The sequence below is a fragment of the Mytilus edulis genome, chromosome 10 (assembly GCF_963676685.1).
Source record: "Mytilus edulis chromosome 10, xbMytEdul2.2, whole genome shotgun sequence".
NCBI lineage: Eukaryota > Metazoa > Mollusca > Bivalvia > Mytilida > Mytilidae > Mytilus > Mytilus edulis.
Window position 1 is genome coordinate 32,522,053 of NC_092353.1, and position 22,645 is coordinate 32,544,697.

Sequence of the window (22,645 nt, forward strand, 5' to 3'; positions counted from 1 at the left end):
TCATGGTCCCAAAATATGCCTATCCTTGCAGAAAAAAAAACGAGTATTCCGACACCCTGCTTAATCCGACATATTTTTCTAGTCCCTCAGTGTGTCGGATACTACTTTAAAAAAAACTCCTGCACGTGGAATCGTACTTCTTTAATAAAACCTTGTATATTAGGTTATGACCAATTATGATATCTGTCTCCCTGCTGTTACAGATGTAATAATGCTGGCGCTTAAATCGGACATCGAATTCTTTTGTTTTCATTTGATAAGAAGTAACTAAAAGCATGTTTAAATATTGTATTCACTTGTTCACGAAAAGGAAACCATTATGTATTGGTCTACACAGTTTTTCTGATGTACTAAAGTACACATTGAAGTCAATTTAGCGGTCATTTGTATGTATAATTAACGTTTTTAAATCTTATTGTCTTTTGACAAATTAAGTTTCATAACAAATTTGTTATGAAAAACGTATATGTAATAGAACTCAAATACTTATATAGTTCATTTTTCAAATAAATCCGCTTAATTGTTTTCTTTAAATGTCAAAATGTATATTACTTCGTGTCTAATATACTTCAAACAGGCTTGAAGCCCTTCAGATGTCAACGTTAAGATGTTATTCCTCCTAATAGATTTTGAAACCGACAGCAGAGAAAAAAGTTAATTATACCGAAGCTAGATTTAATAAGTTTCAGACGTAATTCTGTTATCATGCATTTATAAGTTATTCCTAAATTGACACTTCTTTTAAACTATAATAATACCCTTTATAAGCAACTGACGATTTCGTATAAGTTCTTCAAGAAAATTAATTTAGTGTTTAAACTAAATACAACCGGAGACTTCTCGGCACTTATTTTTAATCATTACAGATTGGTTAAGTTTTTATACAAGATGGAATACTTAAGGATTTCGTGCTATAATACAGTTTATATGCGACTTAGCAGTAAATCTCTACTCACAATGATTTTTCTCTCATTTTATAATTATTTACATCCTTCTCATGAAATTGACATATTCATTAAAAACGAAGTAAAACCAATGCTAGTTTCGCCGAGCCGAGTCAAACAGCAAACCTTACCTATTGTAATAAATGTTCATTATATTTTCCTTTCTAGTATGCACGACATATTTGCAACCGGACGTTAATATATGTACATATACATATATATTTATTCAGAAACTATCCCTTTACAATGAACCGGGAGGAGGGGGGGGGGTTACTTGCGGACGAGATATCCATAAATGCTTCTAACACTATATGCAATGAATATATATACAGACAAGTAAAAATATTCATATAACATTTTCAGACTTAAAATTGGTACATTGTAAAATAATACAGCATCTAACATAAGAGAAAGAAACATTGTGTACAATATAAAAATATGAGCTAAACTAAAAGTAACGTAAAACATATTACATAAACAACAAATAACATTTAAAATTTACCTCTTTGTAGTGCCTCACATTAAACAAACAACAATTAATCAATCGTTTGCAGTTAGTTAGTTTACCAATAAGTAGTAAAGACCACAGGGATGAGACTCATTATTAAGGTTGTACATAGGTGAGGTTTGTCAAATATTAGTTCTATTTTCATACTATACAACGTAAAATATTTTGCCCCAAACCACCCAGTTGTCTTAATATATAAGACTTAATGGGTCATAAAAGATCATTTGCCAAAATTAAAGCAGATTCTTTTGATTTGAGACCCAAATAATTCCAATGCAAATATAATGTAAAAGTCCGAGTCAGCTTTTTCCTGCCATATTTTTAAAAATCAAATATCTCGAAATGGAGCTCCATGACCTATCAATATTTTTAACTCATTTTGTTTCTTTACTAATACATTTCCGACTTATAGTATCAATTTTAAATTGGTCTTGCTTTTTTTTTCTAATTATATCACCTAAGTTCATCCTTAAGATCTCAGTTAACAAACAATGTTCTTAGCAGGAAATTAAACTTGCTAAATTCGGTTTTACGTAATGTTTCTCCTTTAAACCTTTAATAAATCATTAGTTTAAGTAAAATAAAAACAATAAAAAAAATCCTTTTGAATACAGTCATTCTCATCTATCTTTGCCTTCCACTTCTAAAATATAATTGTTAGTATGAATTCCATTTGCTATAACAGCTCCTTCAGAAATAGTTTCATGTATTTTAAATTAGAATTCTCGCTGCATGAGAATGCCATCAGATTGTTTAATTTCTAGTGTTACCAGTAAACCCTGCAGATGTTTTTTGAAAATTTTAAAATGAACTCCAATTAAAATTGAATTGTCGATTTTCTAGTGACATACTTCAATATCTGCGCAATGTATTTGCCGAGAGACCGAATTATCTTATAAAAATATCTCGGGGTAAATATGTTTTAAAATTACTACTAATTACCATTTACCAAGAAGGAGCAGCTAGAGTGCATATCGCCGTTTACATGTATGTCTCCCTATGAGAAAGTAAAGAGCATTGACCTTTTGTGTTGCATATACTTAACTTTTAATATCTACATTCGGACAAGATACAGAAAAGGCAATACATTGATACCGAAGCTAACCTAAGACAGTTCAAATGTCAACATAATACACCAGCGGCCGTTGCTTCTAAATATTAGTAGTTCATTTTGCATATGATAATAACATTCAATTGTGTGTGTGTTTTACAAATCTTAACTTCGTTTTAGATTTCTAATGCTTGTCTGAGCCTCCCTTTATTAAGGCACTGCTTAGATCTCGTTTTGTTTTATGTCGTTCACATTTTGTTCTTAAATTTTCTTTTATTTAATTTTTTCAACGTTCGAATGATTATTTTCTGCAGATGTAAGATTAAATAGTTAAAATTGAGAATGGAAAATGGGGATATGTCAAAGAGACAACAACCCGACCATAGAGCAGACAACAGCCGAAGGTCACCAATGGGTCTTCAAGCAGCGAGAAACTTCTGCACCCTGATGCTTCCTTCAGCTGGCCCCTAAACAAATTTGCATACTAATTCAGTGATAATGAACGTCATACTTAACACTGAATGATATATCAAATAGTTAAAATTGAGAATGGAAATGGGGAATGTGTCAAAGAGACGACAACCCAATCAGCAGGCCATTAATGGGTCTTCAATACAGTGAGAGAAAAAATCCGCACCCGGTTATCGTTTATATAATTGACCGTTATGTCGGATATTAGACAAAATACTCATCCTACAATACCCGACTGTATTTATCATTTCTAATCAGGTAGTATGTTCTTCAAAAATGAAAACAGCTTTAAAAGTTGCATGGAAAAGGGGTGTCAATCCTAGAACGTGCTGCAGTTTAATTATATATTGATTACTTATGCGTCTTCGTGATCAGCGCGGATTTTTTTCTCCTCAGGAAATTACAAAAAAGCTTTTAGCATACCATAAACGATTAATTTTCAACAATTATATTCCTTTTTTTTTATACATCAATTTTATACGCTTTTTTGTATACACTATTAACATTTCGGTTGTTGTACACTTGCACAGTAACTAACCTTACCCTTCCCATGAACTTTTCCTAAAAAGATGGAACTTTCGTGTCGACATATATGACAAAACGTACTTGTCACTTAAACTATTTTAATCATTAATATAGTTATAAGCTATGTCCATCTAATGTAGAAAAGAAATTTCTACAGGAAAAGCAAAATCAATCCCTTGTTTTTATCTCGTGTAACCTAAGGATTTTCTATTTAGACTTAAGTGATGTAATTTCGAAAGTGCCGTAGCAAAAAGTTTGTTTTTAACTATATTCAGTGTAGTTTTCTTATTAAGTGTAAGCATCATTATAATACTCAAATATCCCCTTCAAAACGACTTACTTAGCTAATCTGCATTTCCTTGGAATTATTGCGTCTGAATCCTATTTTATATCAATGGCACACTTACTATTCTGGTCTTTAGGGAAGATCAGATTTTTCTACTGTCTGTGTAAATACGTTAACTGGTATGAGTCCATTTCGTTATTTTTCTATTGACAATTTGACGTGGCATAATATATATAACGCTACCCTTTTCCTGAAGTGCAATTCACCTCCTTGATAAAAAAAAGTTTGTCAAAATCAATCGTATTAAAAGTTCTTTTAAGAACTTAGTATTGGATGACAGTTTTTAATGGAAAATCAAATGCCCTAATTCAACAGGTTAATATAAGACCAATATCCTCTGTTAAAGTACAGGTTCGCAAGTACTCATTTATTTTGACATGAATTACAAAGTGCACAACTACACGAGTATCCATCAATTCTCTAAGCACATAATGAAACAAAGAAGTTATATTAACCAAACTTCTTCATTATAAAAATAAGGAGATGTAGTACGATTGAAATGAGACAACTATCCACCAAATTTTAAATGAAGTGGATATAAGACATTATAGGCTTACATTAATTTTGAAATTTTAAATATCTAATTTACAAACTTGTTTTAAACTTTGAGATATTGTGTTAAATGCATATTGAAAAGATACCTTTCTTTTCAATAATTGTTTATATCATCTGGCAAGATTGTTGAACTTGCTAAAGAAATTAATATGGGAAATACCAAATCTGAGTCTTTCATTGTGGTTGGTTCATTTATTTATTGCCGATTGAGCAAAATATCTTTATTCCAGACAGAAACACACAAACTGAAGGCTTGTATACCTGTAACGTTAACGGTTGAAAATGGGGTTTTGATGAATTGGCTCTGTTGTGTTAACAGTCTGCAAACCATTTCTTTTAATTTGATTTTTTATACAGTAATTGTTTGATAAATATCATCGACAACTTAGTGATTCTGTGAGGATTTTAATAAAAAAAAATATATGATAAAATAAGATGCAAAATGATCGAAGTCTGAGTTAAAATTATATTTCAAATTGAATTTCGTTGTTTTTCTGTTTTACGCGCATCTCAATGCAATAATATAACTTCTTTATTTATAATCAATACTTCGAAAATAAAGGCATATTTTCCTAAAAATGGGGTAATTATCAATTTGAAGGAAAAAAAGGTTAATAAACTATAAACATGTCTCTTGGGTTGCTGTTGCATACCCTTGTTACGCAAAGTTGTTCGGGCTTTCTAGTGAGACATATTTGACGAGAGGATGATTTTTTTAGTCTAGATTCTGGAAAGTGACCACATCGGGCAATTATTGAAGAATTTTTGCCTTTAATTGTATACTTGTCTTTCATTTTTGATGACGTACTTTGTCTATATGCCTCTTTGTTAAATATGTGTTTGTGTTTATAGTGATTAAAGGTAGATCACAATTTTGACTGCTTTACCCCTATTTGTGACATTTTTACCTATTATGTCTGTTTGTTTAGTTCACACATCGTTGTCAATATAATGGAATTTAATGCGAATGTTATACCAGTGAGAAGTTTAGCTAGCTATAAAACTAGGTTTTATCCATAATTATCTACATAAGAAAATGCCTATACCAAGTCAGGAAAATGACAGTTGTTATTCATACCTTTTAAGGTGTTTGAGCTTTTGATTTTGCCATTTGATTAGGGACTTCAGTTTTGAATTTTCCTCGGAGTTCAGAATTTCATGATTTAACGTTTAGACAAGTTGGTGAAGTTCCACATTATGCAGTACAGTATTACACAAGTTGTAATCATTCAGCGCTTGTTCATAAGTTTTTTTTTGTAACAAACGTAAATTCAAGCTACAATGTAGCTGACACGTTTTTCATCAACAATTTTGATTCGGTAAAGGTCAACAGAAGTTTGTGTATTTCTGGGTATATTTAGAAATCTGCGAAACGCATCAGGGTCAAACTTACTTGAAAAGGTCAGGTAATGAGATATTTTTACCAGGCTATACATTTCACAGATATACATTTGTTATAAGTTGTTTTTATTTTCCATAGGCGTAAATTGTGTCTACTTATAAATATCATATTTCCGTATTTTCAAATCAATAAGGGTACTGCTATTCGATAACACACCCTCTCTTTCTGTACGTGCACTCTCGGGAAAAATAATTATAACCAATGGAAAGGGAGGAGTTTATAGGAGGAAATTGCTTTAAATGTAATACTTATTCATAAGGATACTAAATCCGTTTACCTACGATTAGTGTGCCGTCATTGTCCGAAAGATGCCATTAATTTCCACCCATTCAATTAAAACTGTTGTAAGATCTATTCTCGAAGGAATTGAGAGAAGTTGCACTGAACGTCTAATTCGAATGTCACTGGGGACTTTTTTAATGATGAAGATATATCTACGGATGGAACAAGAACATCCAAATTGACCATCACTTTTAATAGAGGCTATAATGACCGAGCCTGAGTCTTTATTAACGTATCATCATTAATACTTTTTATTGATTTTCGGCCACATCAGATTGTCATGTTATAATTCTCTAAATCTACTTCACCATTACAGGGAAATCTAGTATTTACAAGTATAATAAACTTTTTTGCGTACTTCTTAACTTAAATTCGCTTCTTGTCAAAGCCAACTCAAAATAGAAAGAACTTTTGAAAGCTATTTTTTGTGTGTTTCTCTGTCCTATATGTTCCTATTTATTTGTATTGTAGTCCTGTCATGTAATGTTGTCATTTTAATTATATTTAAAATTGCCATAAAACTAAGTTAGGAAAATGGCTATTGTTATATTATAGTTCGTTTCTGTGTGTGTTACTTTTTAGTGTTGTGTTTCTGTTGTGTCGTACTTCTCCTCTTATATTTGATGTGTTTCCTTCAGTTTTTGTAACCCGGATTTGGTTTTATCTCAATCGATTTATGAATTTCGAACAGCGGTATACTACTGTTGCCTTTATTTATTATCATCTTAAATGTTTTCTGTAAAATCAGTTATGTGCTTAAATACATTATACATATCAAAGAATGATTCATAAAACATCATTTTAATCATAATTTCATGTCTATCAAAAGCAATTTAAGTGTCTTTATTACTACATTAATCAATTATAAATATGCGAACATTTGATTTAATGTCAAAGACGTGTATCTGCAATCAACTTATTTTAGGTACAATCAAGGTAAAATCTCTGTTATAAAACCGAAAGCATTTACAACTATATATAGCAGAAAACAAAACACAAAAAAGCTAGGGAGACACTAACAATTGATTTAGTGAAACAATTTTTGAGTTCATGAACATTATAAATAAGATTTAGACAAATGAAAGATAAAACATATTGTTTTCGCTGAGAAAAAAAAATTGTGCTTAAAAGTTAGAAAACAAGTAAGTAATAGTTGTAGATGTTGTCGATTGTTGATGTGGTTCATAAGAGTTTCCATCTCTAGTTTTTTGTGTAGATTAAACCGTTGGTCTTCCCGTTCGTATGGTTTGACACCTAATCTAGTTGTTTAGGGGGCCCATTTTGCTAGCTGTTCGGTGTGAGCCAAGTCTCCGTATTTAAGACCGTATTTTGACCTAAATGGTTTTACAAATCGTGACTTGTATGCATAGTTGTCTCATTGGCACTCATCCCATATATTCTTATATCTATGGATCGTTGGTTTTTCTGTTTTGTATTGTTTTACACTAGTCATTTTGGGGCTATATAGGTTGCTGTTCTGTGTGAGCCAAGATTCCGAGTTGAAGGTCGTACTTCGATTTATAATTGTTTCTTTTTCCACATTGTGACTTTGATAAATAGTTGTCTCATTGGCTCATACCAAATCTACTTATTTCCATTACATTTGAAAGTTACAATTATAGTAAATATGTTAAAGTAGCAAAGTAAAATTTGTAACAGCAGTTGATTTGTGTAAACATTTTTGCATTCTAACGTTATAAGGATATATAAGTTTGTTAGTGTGTTTTAAAATGCATAAAGCCAATATTTTAGGAACAAAGCTGAAGTTTTTGTTTATTTTTAAACAGAGAAAATATGAAGTAGGTGTAAACTATTCTGTGTATAAATCGGGTATTTTCCCACTGGGATAGAATTTTCGTCTTGTCAGCACTTACAACTTCAACTTTGTACTTGTTTGGCTTTATAAACATTTTGATATGAGGTCACGGATGAGTCTTATGTAGACGAAACGCGCGTCTGGCATACTAAATTATAATCCTGGTACCTTTGATAAGTATTTACGACCGATGCTGTGTATAATCACATACGTCTCGAAAATATTCAAATGTTTAACGCTGTTCAAAACAATGTTATCAAGCTTTCAACTACAAAACAATTTTTGGAAGGTATCATAGTTTAATAGCAATAGTCTTTGAAATATCAATCAATGTTAAAACAATAATATAAACCATGTAGATGTCAAATAAAACTATTACATTTAATGTGTATTCGCATAACACGGGTTAACATGACTACAAATGCAATCAGACACTCGGAAGTATATAATTGCATCATTAATAAAAGTTATTAGACCAGATAATGAAATATAATTTTAGAATGTTATTTTTTGTACATGTAAGCGTTGTTGCATCTACACTTCAATAAAGTTTTTCTTTTGAAGATTTTCAATAACTTTAGCGTTATATATTATATAATAATTTTAATGTGTAAATCAAGACATGCAGGTATGAATCATTATCTAGTTGATTCAGAAGTATAATGTAAAACCCATTTTATACAAAAAAGACAGATGTCTTTGATACATTAGAACATGTCTATTTTCTGTTGAAAATTAATAAACAGTGCCTCCTAGGGAAAACAAACCAAAGCCTTAAAGTTTCCTTACGTGTTCTAAATCATTTAAATAGTTTATTACTCCCAACTGTATATGGTATTTTTAGTTTTGGCTCATATGTATTCATCTCAGGGGAATTCATCGGACTAAAACAGACTAATATCTTAATTCAATCGGTGAAGCAACATCAAATAAACTCATATTATCAAATAATACTCTAAACAACAAGGTCGTCATGGTTTTCTAGTCTCAGAATACATGCATCTTTTAAATAATACAGAAGGTTGAACCTTTGAGCTTGCACTTTTATGAGATTGTAAGTAATATAATTTTGTTGTAATATGGTAAGTTTTCTCTCTTTGGATTCAAAGTTGCATGTTCCAATTTCGATCTAAAATTAAATAAATATAATCTTTGTTCTCATTATCTGATATATTTACTTGAGAGTTGCTGTGGGAAAAAAGGAGAGATGCAGAATCATTTTTCCGATTGACACTTGTTTTTATGTTGGTTCTAAAAAATATATTATTCGTATTTTTTTCTTAGTATTTCTTATATTGGAAAATTTGTATTGAATTATAAGTGAAAGGTGACTTATTGGTTCATTAGGCCGGTGTATGATACAATTATATTTTGAACAAATTTATAGTCAGTTTTAGTTTGTTACCCCGATTTTGTTTTTTGTCCATGGATTTATGAGTTTGAACAGCGTTATACTACTGTTGCCTTTATTGATATATTTATGTTGATGTTGATTTACATACATGTATCTCACTGTGATACTCAATTTACTTACTTACTTACTTATGCCATTGACTGAAGAACACCAAAGCTTGACATTTGAGCAACAAAACATAGCATGGTATCTAAAACAGCATTTTTTTATTTATTTTTACCTTCATTCGTTTTAAAGTATGTATAATGAGGGAACCGTTATTTGTACAGAATATTCAATTTATTTAAAATTCTTTCGTCTGATTTTGTTTGCTTTTCAGTTATATTTCAAAATGTAATTTTAATTATCATATTAAATATTATTTTGAAAAAAATCTTAATTGCGATCGAATATTTCTAGAAAATAAATGTAAAGCTAATGTATCACCGGCCAAGAAGTCAGCACTTAAGTTTTAATATACATTAATATTGATTTGTTCATACATATAATTAAAAATTAAATATTCACAAAGCTTTGAATTTTTCTTAGTAGTAATGTTTTTTTATCCAATTTATATTGCATTCTAATCCAAAATGATCATACATCATTTGGTATTGTTGGTTATTTTTGCATAAATACATGACTGTATAAATACCACTTTGTCTTTTTGCCAATATGTTTGTGTTTTAATATTTGACCTTGTGCGATTTTTGATTTCTGACTATCTCTTTTGTCCATCCACGTACTAGCAAACTGATTCTGATGTCAACAGCTATCACAAGAACAGGAAATTGGGGGAAGTAGTATTTGACTGAATCAGTTAGTTTTGTTTTATTTTAACCTTTGTGTACGAATATACATCTCGTAATGTTTATGAAATATACTTTTAGATATAAATAAGAGTGCTAATGAGACAACTCCCATTCAAATCACAATATATCAAAAGTAAACAATTATAGGTAAAAATACGGCTTTCAACGCGGATCCTTGGATCATGTGTATTAGAACATGCAAATTACCAGACATCGTCAAGAAGCTTTAAGGAAGTTTTGAAAATTAATGGTATGATTACACGAAAGGACTCTATGTTCACGATGTATGCCATCAAAATTGAAATGTTCCATTATGTTTCAGAAATAATCAACTCTATTTTTTAGAACATATTCACATTTCGGCACAAGTATTTTTCTGTGAAAAAATAGCCCATCTTTGATTTATCTTGTCATGTCAATTTATTCGAAAGTGTATATTTTTTTAATGAAAAGCAAAAGTAATTGCATAAAATCCTGTTTTAAACGTCAAATGAAGCATCATGCTATCTTCAGATGAAAAAAGTGGACTACGTTATAAGTATTTTAATTATAAAAATTACTATAAACAACATATTGTACTTTCAAACATCCGAAATTCATATTCCAAGTACTCTCTATGCATACCAACGGTGAGAACACTTGAAACTATATGAACTTTGGTACCTTGTGATATAAAACACAGCTTGCAGCCATAGAAAGCAGATGGTATGTGTCAACCTACTATACCAATTATTGAATTAAGTATTACGAACGTTCATTAACAAATATAAACTAATTTATGCTGAACTCTTTAAAGGACAACCGGTACCCATGTCCGTATTTCAAAACGAGTTTATATAATTATTTCCTACTACAACCATAATTGGCAAAATATGTCTCTTTTTTCTTCTTTTTTTGTACTGTTGGTACATATCAGTGTATTTCAGATTTAATATCTAATTCGGTCTTTGAAAAGCACATAAACCAACATTTATGCTAAAACCAAAAGCTATAGTAAGAATATCATCGCTAAACTACTAACCATTTGATATGCATTTAATCGAGTTCTTTGAATCAATACACCAACTATAAAGAAATCATGAACTAAAAAGTAAAATAACAAAAATACTCAACTCCGAGGAAAATTCAAATCAGAAAGTGCCTAATCAAATGGCTAAATTGAAAGCTCAAACACATCAAACGAATGGATAACAACTGTCATATTCCTGACTTTGTCGACATTTTCTTATGTAGAAAATGGTGGATAAAACCTGGTTTTATATACTATATACGTTTTTGATCTGAGCGACACTGATGAGTCTTATGTAGACGAAACGCGCGTCTGGCGTACTAAATTATATTCCTGGTACTTTTAATAACTATTTATAGCTAGATAAACCTCTCATTTGCATGGCAGCCGTATAAAATATCATTATTTTGAAAACTATGTATGAAAAAAACCAAACCGACATTTAAGGTATTAATGTCAAAAATAAGGAGTACAGCAGTCAACTTTGTGTTATTATCTTAATCAAAAACCGAAACATTCAAAAGCCAAAGATATGAAAATATATAACCACTTTAGAAGTTATATGACCAAACAAGACCTAAAAGGAATATCCAAATTGTAAAAGATGATTTATAACAACATAATAAGATTCGCGTTCTTATTTTCAATTCCTTTATGGTCCATTAGAGCAATTACAAAGCATTTATTTGTTGTAAAGTGCTATCATCATTTTGCAGCCATGAAAGAAAAATATCTCCAAATGGTTACAAAGTTTCTTATAAACCGAATTCATGTTGCCGTAGGTAAACGACCACTTAATGGGAAAAAGACTAGTTAACATATATAAAGAAAACATATCCTTTGCATGAATTAATATCAGATAAGTCTAATAGGTTCATCACAATTTTCTTTCCACAAGTAAGAATAATGGTAAATTTCTGATTTGTTTTATTAAAATCGTGTCAATAAATCTCTAGAAAACCAGCTTTATAACAACGGAATAATGAAATCTTATTTTCGAATATGAAGTAATAGGATACGTAATTTTCATTATATATTTCTTGGTTAATGTCCATTTACATCAAAATACAGCTCATATTAAAGACTGGCATGAACAGGAAATCGATCTTTAAATAATCTGCCAATTTCGTTCTCGATATGTTTTCATAATAACTGCGCCTAATCTTGAGTGTGTGTGCTTTATGGCGCCTTCAGGATTTAGACGTTTACTCACTTTAATATGTTTGTCTATTTCTAATATGTCGAAATCGAGTACTCATTTTTTTTTAAACCATTAATTCTTGACAGTCAACACTATGATCTATTTGTATGTGAATGAACGGTTTCATATATCCAATATATAGCACATTCTTTTCTAATTTTATCTTCGCTTTGAATTTTAAAACACAACCTTACCCTTATACAAAAAATGTTTTTTTAATAATAAACCTATTTTGGTCAAATAGCTCTTCAATTGTTTTTGTTCTTATAAATCCTTGGCTTTGAGCGTTTCTATTTCAGAAAAATCCAGAAAAGCGATTCGGACGCATAAAATGTATGTAACATATTGTTTACGTTTACTTAGTCCATGAGGAGCTTTATGATCCATAAATGGGTATTAAAAGAAAATCCAAATACATCAAAGGTCAACAATGTTAGAGGAAGTCTGAACCTCAGTTTTCTTATCATTTCTAAATTGACCAATGTATAATATTAGAAATATATGTGGTTAAGCATGTCAGTACCACACCATTGACTACTCAGCATTTTTTTTTTATTTTTAAAATTAATTCCACATAAATTATACAGTGAAATCTAATAAATAAGATATTCCCGTAAACACACTGAATAGATGTATATGCATGCAGAAAATATAGTGTTATCAACTTACAATTATCAGTAATCCAGGCCGTTTGAGGTCTTACATAGTGCATACTAGAAATTTAAATGAAAACACGCGTCTTTCATATATGGTTACCTCAACGTTAACAGGGGGTACTCAACTTCATTTTTTGTTTGTTTAGTTTTTATGTCCTGTAAATGAAATGTAGAAAACCACTTTAGTAGATTATTGTTTCATATTGTTAATTTGCAGAAAGATGAAAATATAATAATAAATCGAATAAAGAAACAAACCATCCAATGAATACGTAACAAACAGGTCATGGTTTCCGTAAATTCATGATTTCCAATGTTCATAGGTTCCTAGAAAAACGAAAGAAATTCTAATGTACAAGCATGCAAAGGCTTGAACGTTTTAGGTTTTAAAAAAAATAAGATATTACCATTCAGAGATAGTCGATCGTTTGATTATACCAGGTTTTTGTGCGTTCCTCCTTTTTATATTTTAATGACCTTATAATTCTGTATAAAACTCTTTTTCTCAAAACGAGACTGCGGACATTTGTACTATAGAAGTTTTGACAACATTGTTTTTGTAGCTATGTACGACATCAAATAGATTATATTTCATAATGCGTGTCTTAATTAAAACCATTAGACACTGATAACAGTGCACAACGCACGTGTTTGTTGAATAAAATTGGTAAAATACACTCGTGACCTTAGTTTTGGATAGCCACAATTGTAAACAGAGGACTCAAAAAAGTCGGCATTGTTCCTGTAGGTCTTCATAGTAAGATAGGTTTATTGGCCACAATTAAAAAACCAATTAATATTCCAACAGTACAGGCTTTATTGGATATCAGATTGCCAACTAAGTTAGAAATATTTCGAAAATCCTCATCAACTAGTTCATTTAGAATAAAAAACACTTCGTATAACATTATTTTATTTTCAAATCTTATGATGTAATGTGCTATCAAGTTAATTAGGCACTGGCGCCGTAATAACATAATAATTTACAAAACTTGCACAATATGATAATTTCTGTATCAACATAATGTCGACATTAAATTTGTTGTCTTGAGATTATATTATAATAGCTCTGTGTAAATATCATTGCCACGTTTTATAAAAGATATTTTTGGCATTTGTCACATCACTAGAATCATATCAGCAGTACTGGAATCCATATCATAATAGAAAAATACGTAAAATGATAATAATCAAGATGGCCTTAGTCACGTAGATCTAATTTGGAAAATCTTGTTAAGTAAGATAATCCTTACTAAGAGGAACATTTCAACAACACTACCGGTCGCTTCTTTAATGACCATTAGACACTTCTTTAGCTTATGTGGTAAAATAGAGACAGCAGTAGTTTATCAATGTTCAAATCTAAATAAATCCATTTTGAAGGTACAAGTCGAGGTTAAAAAAACAACGAGGGAATCACACAAACTCCAAAAAGAGCGACATAATGGTTTTGGAGATAAAGTTAGCGTAAGCTGATTTGTATTCTGATTGGAACTTGATGTGCTCCTCTTACCGCACGCAGATTTGTTCCTTTATTGTCATGAATGGTTACGAAACTTTACTTTGCAATTTTAGAAAATTGTCTGCAGATCATTTTTAGATTTGTTCTCTCTGTAATCAATTACGATTGTTTAGATATTCAAATAAAAGTATTTGAATTTAGTTTATCCTATATTTCTTTGTTCTTAGTGGTTGAACTTTAAGATACCAAGTGCAAACAAGTGACTCTTTATTAAATAAAATAACACATAAATGCTAAATGTTCCAGAAAATAAAATAAATTGCATTTGGCGTACTCTGCAGTTGTTAGTTAAGTGATATATCACTTCCATTGAACTAATTGTGTAAACAGCAGTAGCTGATTGCTAAGTTCTGACGGAATTTTGTACCTTTTATCTAATTATTCAATGATGTAATGTTATATATTTTATTGGAAAAGAACAAAATGTATTTACTCGTACAAGATTACTTTGCTCCAGTTTTCTTCTTCTATGTCAAAAATTCGTAAATTTGTCTAGGGTGTATTTGTTTTTGATCCTGTATATCACTTTATTATCAAGAATCAGAAAACGACAATCCTTATAATCCACTATCTAAGAATATCTTACAAAAGTTAGAAATGCAGAAAGCTTTACGGTATTTACAAAGATTACATTTTTCGTTTACCATAAGCAAAATGATATTGATGAATTTTACATTGTGTATAAAACTTGTATCGACACTTTTGATCTCAACAGATTTTATTAGTCTGGGTTATTAAACTGGGGTTATTTGTGTATAAATCTGCGGTGTTTTCACTTATGATGAAACGGATCAAATATACCTCTAAAATGAATAAACCCACATACACAAGTTTGATTTTGTTATTTGAAATTAAGTAGCTAAATTATCCTTCTTTTCTCAATCAAGGGAATTTAAGGAATTGCATAATTTTGATCTCGAATGAGTTTCCATTAATTTGGTTTTCCAACTGTTCTGAATCGAGCTGCTCTTGTGAGTTTTGTAAATTCGAAACGAACGTTTGACGGACGAATGTATATATTATGTACATGTTTCTAATCATTTTATGCAACCACAAGGGGAATGGAAATGCCATTCTCGCTTTCCATTCTTTTTTTCACAATCAGTTATTGTCATCAGTGTCTCATTTCTTTACCAGCAACACAACACTATTTAAAAAACAGCGTTTTAATTCTAGTAATAATGATTTCCTCATTATCATTGTTTTTAAACCTTAAATTTACTTTCTTTAATTACCAGTTTGAGCATCACCTTGTTTTATTTGTTTGATTTGGTATACTCTGATGATGATATATGGCCTTATTTCCCAGTGAGAATTTATTTTCTCCTTCTCTAAATATCGAGTGATTTGTGAAAAATCAGCAAATACATAATTTAACGTTAGGTTTGATCTGGTTGGTAATCGAAAACAGGAGCAGTTACAGTCAAGTATATTATCACAAATTATTTGGCGAATTTGTGTTCAGATTTCAATTCTAGTCTAGTAGATGAAAAATGATTTGTGCATTTTAAGCTGAAGGCCAACTATTAAAACAGTTTTATTTGAGGTCAATCGTAGCTTGACAATACATAGGTCATTTCTTGACTTTTGGAAACAAACTGCTGACAAATTAGCTTAAACAAATTGTTCCGCAATATAACAACCGATTTGGGAGTGTGAGAAGGCATCATTGACATTTTTATTATATTTTTACCTATCGTGTCTTTTTATTTTGTTCACACACTATTGTCATTATAATAGAACTTTACGCTACTGTTATACAAGTTAGAGGTTTAGCTAACTACAATACTTGGTTTAATCCATGCATCAATTTAGAAATAGATTACCTTAGCTGTATTTGCCAAATTTTTAGAAATGTTTGGTCCTCAATACTTTTGAACTTTCTAGTTCATTTACTTTGATTTGATTGTCACAATGAGTCTTTTGTAGACGAAACGTGCGTCTGGCGCAGGTACAAAATTTTAATCCTGGTATCTATGATGCGTTTATTAGGAGTAAGAAAGTCGTTTTCATCTCGTTTGATGTGTTAAAGCTTTTGATTTTGCCATTTGCTTAAGCTTTTGATTTTACTTTTTGTTTTAGCCCCTACCATATCATTATTTTATATTTTAATTTACTGTCATGATTTCTTTGCAGTACCTCATATGGTTTAGACTTCACAGTTTTACTACATACATACATGCATCAAAGGAGATTTTGATCACATGTGTATATCTATAAGACAAGTAAGACATCAAACACAAGAAAGTTATGAATATTAAAATAAAAAGGCCATTAAATGTTTGCCAATAAACACCTTGTTGTAAACAACAAAAGTATTAAGCTATATTTACTAAAAGGCTGACGAGATTCCTTAAGTTGGACAAGCACATAAATTGTTATAAAAAAAGAAAAAGAAAAAAATTAGTAATCCAATAAACAGTTTGAATACGCCATCTAAATACTTCAATAAATATTATTTATAAATACTTTATTCCTAAATTTCAGTTATTGCTATATAATAATTCATTGATGTTGGGGATTTTTTAGAAAAAAAAAACAGTGAAAGACTAGCAATCACTCTGTTGAAATGTCTTTTTCTTGTTTAAGTTTTTAACGTTATCAAGGAATCAATTTGATGAACAGATGTCTGAAATCGTTTGTAAATTGGATTTCAGTTATACGTTATATACCAGGACAAAAGTGGTATGTTTACATGCAAAATTACTATTCTCAATATGAATTATTTGAAGTTATCCCTCGTAAATGCATGTTAGAGAATAACATAATTATGACATTTATCGAACTGGTTTTCCTCTCAATATTTCAAAATTGTCGTCTTTTAACAAAAGAGTGCATGGAAGTCAGAAACAGTTTGTAAAAAAACAATTGCATTGATGCTTTTTAAACCACTAAACTTTCTAAAAACAACAACCATTTCAACAAAGTATCTCTTAAATACTTAAATAATAGTATTACCGGTAAATTAACTCTTAAACCACTTTAAATATATAATTAATTTCGCCCCATTAAACTCAAATATCAGTAAAATGTTGAAGTGGAGTTTGTTTTCTTGATGGGAGTTTGAACAGTACGGTTGTTGTATGTCTACATTAAATGAAGGAGGTGGTCTTATTCGTCAGTGCCAATTAAAATTACTGAAAATCTCATTTTTATACATGAAACAGTAAGATTAACATTGAAATTAATAAAAAAAAGAGCACTTATAAAATGCACTTTTTACAAGTACATAAAATTTTACAGAAATGGTATTAAATAAAGGCAATAGTAGTATACCGCTGTTCGAACCTCATTAATTGATTGAGAGAAAAAAAAACGGGCTACAAACTAAAACTGAGGGAAACACATCAAATAAAAAAGGGCAACATCGAAACACAAGAAACACTAAAGTGCAACAAAAACTAAACACAATGCAAATAAACTCATCATAGATACCAGGACTAAATTTTGTATATACGCCAGACGCGCGTTTCGTCAACAAAAGACTCATCACACACAGTAACGAACTATGAGATGACAATTGTCATTTTCCTACCTTGATACAGGACATTTAAAGAAAATTATGGTGGGTTGAACCTGGTTTTGTGGCTAGCCAAACTTCCCGCTTTTTTAAATAAGATTACAAAAAAATCTGGCATTGTTCCTTTGTACGAAAAAATTGAGAATGGGAATGGGGAATGTGTCAAAAAGACCACAAATGTACATTTAAAAATTCTGTCTCCAAATTTAGGTTTCGAATTATTTTTAAAAGCAGTAATAGATAAAGTAAAATACACGAAAAGACGTCATTGGAATATTAAAGTAATTACACAAAACGTAGTCTTCGCAATGTAAGGTAAGACTTCATTCCTGGCGAACGATTTAAATGTATTGAAAGTCTGTTGTAAAGTTGTCACTTGTAAAGTTGTCACTTGTAAAGTTGTCACATGTTAAGATGTGTACTAGTATTACACAACTATAAGTTGATGTGACGACCTGGTACCTGCATTATATTCCTTTTCAACACAAAAATATAGCTCATGTTGCCATTATACATCACGAACTCTGTTATAACCCTATAGTAAGCCGACGTTAAAAGGCATTATTCGACCAACGAAAGCCATATGTTTATATAGACGGTTGAGTGATGTAGGGCGCTAAACATAGTGCAGGATGTGTTGCAATGATGACACACATATGCTGTGCATTAGTTATGCCAAACGTAATTCTAAATGTAAGGTTTACGTAATCAAACTTGTGCATATGTTCAAATGACCATGTTTTATCACACGGTTTAATCGCTTATCAGTGAAAACTACGTGGCGACCGTTATGTGTCTATTTGATAGCAGGTCGCCGTTTTATCAACATTCACACGTTATATATTTCGCAGACTTTGTATAGCATCTTTAAACTAAATCCGTTGGATGTGGACTGACTGATATATCAACCGTGGTAAACATGTTCAATTCATAAATTGACGTCGAAACATCTTACAGTAACTGTGTGAACCCCTTTCGTGTCAATCCGATGAGTCAAAACCTCTTAACTGATTTTTACACTCTGCTTGTGGACGCCAACACGAATTGGTTGGCCGTTATGAATGTTCAGTGTCGCAGATGACCACTGATATCTTCTAATTGTAGTAAACAGATTTCCGTTCTCTTTTCCTATATTATAACATCACCGAATGAAACTTATCACCAGATTCGAATTGTAGGAGAATACAACATGTGCCACACAGGTAATGCAGACATCGCATATCTTTCAGAAGTATCTATTTCATCTCTGTTTTTGGTGTGGTTAGTGATGATCAATCTTTAGTTTTCTACGTTTTGTTTTGTGGATTTTGTGGTCTTTTATGTTTTACATTGATGTTGTCAGTTTTCGTTTCCTTGGTTTCCCTTTGTATCTTCGACATATGTTTTGTACATACCACTGTACCCGGTAAGGCAATGGTCAGGGTTCTATCAAACCTTATATAAACACACATCTTTGTCTTTACATATTTAGTCGATAGCTGTCTCATTGACAACCGTATTTAATCTTCTAATGTTTATATAGATTTTGCCTCCACAACATATTAAGGAAGCAAGTGAAAGAGGTAGGACCAATTTGCCGGGATTTTTTTTCATTCGATAAGATAGGTAAATCATGTTTTAAATAGCCCGATGGATGCTAATTATAGTACATGAAAATACGTCACATCATCTATTTTCATACCTTGAACAAGTATTCCTACAAAAAAAAAGGCCAAGACAATGATTTTTTAATATTGATTTTATTTTATTATTAACATCCTTTATGCAAGGTACCATACCACGTAACTTTTCAAGGAGCTAAATAATGTCGAACAAATTCAAATCTTGTTTTTCATTCTGAATATATGTATATTTGTATTTGTCCTAGACTTTTAAGGTTTTATCGTCTATAAGATAAGATAAGATAATACATGTATATAACCGAAGACCATCTTACATCAGTTGGTCATAGATCACCCTGTGTTACTTACACATGTTATATTGCCTTTTCTGGCATTTTAACAAATCGGCCCTTCGTTGTGATACAGATGCAACAGCTTCTCGATGTTTTACCTACAATCACGGTTTGTAGTGTAATTGATTTGTTCTGTTGTGTTTTATTTTCTGATGACTTAGGTACCGGTGTAGGGACGGTGTTAAAAATTTCAGTACTAGTATTTACACAGTGTGTGAATTGGCGACAAAATTGCTGTTGACTTTTAAATTTGTTACATTTAATACCATGTTCAAAAAAGATTTCGAAAAATTGTTTGTGTTGTTTTGAAACTTGTATACAATGGCCTTATTTTAAGTTATGTGTATATTACACCCGCAACATTTGGGCTTCATTGCTATAGAATCAATTCTCTTGTTATGGTTATGTACAGGCACCTACATCAGTTTGACGGCAGTTGGTCCTTGAATATATGTAATAAATGTAAACACATGAATAGATAGCAAGTCAAGAGTATGGACAGTCATAGGAATGCACACAATAAGCGGTCCATTATTTTTTTCTTTAATACATGTAAACTAATATACTTGTAAATTATATAGTCAAAGTGAACCAGAATGACTCTATGAATTAAGCAAACACCCGAAAAAATTTAATAGAAACATTAAAATTTAATATAACAACACAAAAAATGCAAATGTTCTGAGGGAGATTCGAACCCTTTTTTCAAAACCATCATTCATTAGTAGTCCTGTGATCTACTGATGGAGCCACGGCGATACTTATCAATGTTTCTTATTAAGGAGCTATATCGGTACAATTTAGCGATGTTACAATTTTTTCTTTAAAAGGTTGTTTTTTTATGTTATAAGGACACACTAAACCAATTTCATTTTTGAGGGGAAAAGTAGTATAAATTACAACAGTCATAAAAAACATTATTTTCTATTGGTTTGAAATGTCCTTCTGGGGGGATTTCCTGTTTTTCCCACCTAAAAACACCCGAAATTCCGCATATTGGACTTTCATTCTTTTTGAGAGTTAAATTAACTATTGATCACACATATCATAATGTATGTAAATCGAGATAATGTTTAAAAAGCATTTTTATTTTTTGTTTTTATAGTAAATTTTATTCTGTCTGCGCTCTTTGAAATTGGCCCTTCTGTGAATTTCCCGGCAAATTGGTCCTACCTCTTTGTGTTTTCTGACATGAATAATGATATGGAAGCAATGTTTTCCTTTAAATCAAAACATTTTTGTCTAACAGTTCGCAATTAAAAGTCGAGCCAGAATTGGTTTCCAATTCATATAGGGTCAGTGCAATTCATTGTCTCTTGTCTTGGATAGAGCCTTGAATTAACAATGTTATAGCCAAAAAATATAAAACAACACGTTTAATAATTTATTGCGTCCGAAGCGCTTTTCTGGATTTACCTTCATCAGGAACGCTCAAAACCAAACATTTGAAATCCGAAGATGTATAAGTACCGAAAATCGTTGAAGAGCTATATGTTAAAAATACCTAAAATAAATAGCCAAATTCATCTAAAGCCAACTTTGCCTGAGGGAGTTGAAACCAAATGTGTTTTTGATTTTCTTGTTCATGGTTGAACTACGCGTTATATATGAATAACAAGCTTTTATTTTAAGTAAACGCTGTGTTAAATATGACTAAAGCAGTCAATATGTTTTATTAAATGAACAAAAATACAATAAAATTGAAAAAGGAAATGGGGAATGTGTCAAAGCGACAACAACACTACCATAGAGCAGACAACAGCCGAAGACTACCAATGGGTCTTCAATGTAGCGAGAAACTTCCGCACCCGGAGGCGTCCTTCAGCTGGCCCCTTAAAAAATATGTATACTAGTACAGTGATAATGGACGTCATACTAAACTCCGAATTCTAATATGACGTTCTTCTTAAGCTTTGGGTACAAAGCCATGTTCTAATTCAAATAGAACATGGGCTGCACGTGATTGACGTCACAATTGAAATTGCAACGTCAGATGAATTTTGAACAACGCCAGAGATCAAAATGGACATTTTTGTTGGTGTTGCTCGCTAGAAAATTAAATAAAAACATTCTAAAAGTAAGTTTAAATGTTTCTGCTCTTTTTTTTTATTGATAAACTGCTGATTTTCTATAACGTTTTTGGTTCATGAAATCAAAATGGCGACATTTCGAGCGTCTACTATAGGTCCGCTTCGAAGTGAAAAAGTTCAAATATTCCTATTAGAATCGAAATAATTCTATCCTGCCATGCTCTATGCTCATTTTAACATGGGTAGGCATTATATTTGTAAACATTTAATACCTCGCTAACGCTCGGTATTAAGATATTAACAAATATAATGCCTACCCATGTTAAAATGAGCATAGAGCATGGCAGGATACAGGATAGAATTATTTCTTAAATTATACACAAGAAACTAAAATTAAAAATCATACAAGAGAAGTTCATATTATATATGTTGTCGTCGCCAACAGCTTTCACTCAATCTGCGAAGACAAAATCTTAGATAAATGGCAATTGCTTGTCAAATTTACTTATTTTAGATCTCTGTTTATTACACCCACTTTTAAGGCAGCAGATCGTTGATTTCGATCGATTTTGACAGTTTATTTACATTTTAGACACGTTCAAATAAGGTTTTTGTCTAGGTGACGGGTTAATTAATTTTCTTTATAGA

General features: G+C 31.0%; 1 protein-coding gene across 1 annotated transcript in view; it reads left to right on the forward strand.

Annotated features, from left to right (window-relative positions):
* LOC139490937 (pyrokinin-1 receptor-like) overlaps positions 1-22,645 on the forward strand; it is a 48,330-nt gene that overhangs the window by 8,885 nt on the left and 16,800 nt on the right. The window lies entirely within an intron of this gene.